This window comes from Aegilops tauschii, chromosome 2, assembly GCF_002575655.3.
Source record: "Aegilops tauschii subsp. strangulata cultivar AL8/78 chromosome 2, Aet v6.0, whole genome shotgun sequence".
Lineage (NCBI taxonomy): Eukaryota > Viridiplantae > Streptophyta > Magnoliopsida > Poales > Poaceae > Aegilops > Aegilops tauschii.
In genome coordinates this window covers 280,127,317-280,129,821 of record NC_053036.3, presented here as the reverse complement: position 1 = coordinate 280,129,821, position 2,505 = coordinate 280,127,317, and positions in this window count along the sequence as shown.

Here is a 2,505-nt window from a genome sequence, read left to right as displayed (position 1 = left end):
TGGGCTGCCATTTCGTACAAAAATGAGCTCCACCGTGTACCCGCGCGGGTGTGGTTGGGAAAGAGACGGGAATACGTGCGCCGTGCGTGCACCTCTTCTCTTTGTGCACGTCCCCCACCTACGCGCGCGTGTGTGTAAGAGAGATACAAACCTAGACAGATGGCGTGTGCGTTCGTGAGTGTTTTTTGTTTTTTGGGGGAGGGGGGTGGTGATTTCGTGAATGTATTTGTGGGAATATGTGTCGATGACATCTCAAACAAAATTTTGCATGCAATGTGTGTGAAATAGAGGCATATCCATATCATATAGAGAGGGTCAGAGAGGGCGATCCACGAGAAGAGAGGGAGGGGTCATAGATATCGATAGAGTCGAAGAGAGGATCAAGTGGGTGGGTGGGAGACGGATGAAGAGAGCCATCGAAATTGTGTGTGTGCAAGTCAAAGATATAGGGCGACAAACCTACCACAATGTTAGAGGGCACAGGGCAAGTTTGTGTGTGGTAGGGAGACATGACTAGAGCGCTCGAAGTATCGGTGTGTGTGGGGGGTGTGGGGGGTGTGGGGGGAGGGGGAGGCAAAGGCCTGACTAAAGAGGTAGAACGACTCGTATATGTGTTGAGAAGGAAAGACCCATCTATGTCTTGAGGGAGATGGGTCGACATCCATACATAACTGAAGGACGGGAAATAGTTTGGGACAGAGAGAGAGAGAGAGGGAGAGAGAGGGGTAGAGTGCTGGATGGGTGATGGAGTTGCTTCTCGAAGATGGTGGGAGAGGCCTACTAGAAAAACTGAGGGTAGAACTACAATACTATCAATAAGAGTGGGGATGTGTTTCTGTGTGTGCGTGTGCGTGATAGATCTGTCGGGACGCATGCATGGACGATGAAGGGGAACCATGTGTTTGCTAAGCAAACCTAACTAGATCGGTAGATTAATTGTTGTTTGTCGGAGGAAGGGAGAGACATAACTAATGAGGTAGGTCGATCGACGCATGGGAAAAACAAGTTATAATGAAGGACCTATGATGTAGGGCGGAACCCTAGGTGGCCGATCTTTCACGAAAGGAGCGGATCCCTACGAAGAACGTGATGAACACGAGGTAAACACGAGAGAAATCACTCAACCAACAAGAATAGATCACACATGCGCTAGATCGATGAACACAAAGGTAAGATACAAGATCCAAAGTCAACAACGGACGATACAAGGGTAACCGGTTCTTCTCCGTGAGGAGGTCTTGATGGGGGTCTTCTCCGTGAGGAGGTCTTGAATCCAAGGTGGATCTTCTCCGTAGAGGGTCCGCGGTCTCTCTCATGGAGTAGATCCGTAATGGATGAGCAAAGCTCTATCTCTAAATGAGCTAATCCTTTGCTAACCCTAACTAGGAGGAGGTGGGGGAGTATATATGGTCTAAGGGATGAAGGGGTACATGGGCCTCGGCCCAGATGCGCTGCACGCAGGCAGGGAGGGGCCGGATGTCCGGGCGTCAGGCCGAATGTCCGGGCCTTCGCGAGGTGCCGGATGTCCAGGCTAGCGGGTCGGATGTCCGGGCTGGAGTGGCCGGTCTCGGAGCTCTCTGGATAGGCGGGGTCGGGATGTCCGGGCTGGGGGCTAGATGTCCGGCGGCTCTGGAAGAGCCGGATGTCCGAGCCTCTAGCCGGATGTCCGGGCTGACGGGGTTCAGCTTCGGGTGCGTTCTATGATGGGCGTCGGATTTCCGGGGTCGGGCCGGATGTCCGGGCTGGGGCCGGATGTCCAGGGCCTGTAGCCGCTGTCTCTTCATCCTTCTCCTTTCTTTGCTTCCGCGCACGCTTGGCTTTGGTCCTTGGGTTCTCCATGGTCTCCTCGGGTGTACCTGAGTATGAACAAGGTCCGCGCTTGAAGTAGCATCCATGTCTTGCATGCGGAAAGGGAAGATTCGGAAAGGAGCGAGTTCACCTTAGGTCCAATGGCGTAGGCTTGAGTGTACATAGGGATGATTGTCGGATGCTCCGCATCATCTCCCCTCCCTCGGGAAAGATCCGACCTCGGATCGAAATCCTCATCACCATGGAAACGGTTGTCGTGGACGGACTTGTAATTGGACGGAGTGGAAGTCATGGCGCAATCCAAGTACTCCAAGGTGTCTCCGGAGTGGTATACATGCAAAGAGAGCAAACACAAACGACACTCGAAAATACAATGGTTAGCGCACACAAAGTGTCCATCATGTAAGAATGAGTCCGTGTGGCAAGATTGTTCGTGACAAAACACATGAAGCTTATCAAGATGATAGAGAATGATATGCAAAGCGTTCATGAGAGAAAAATCATACATTGTGCACACAAATGTGTTGTGAATATGATGAATGCAAGCACGCTGCAAAATGATGTCATAGTGAGACGGTTTATCAATAGCATGAATATGGCAATGGATGCTCGATATGATTATGTTATCATGCAATTGATGGTAGGCAATGTGATCATTATGTATGAATATGCCATCAAGAAAGGTCACAACAAATT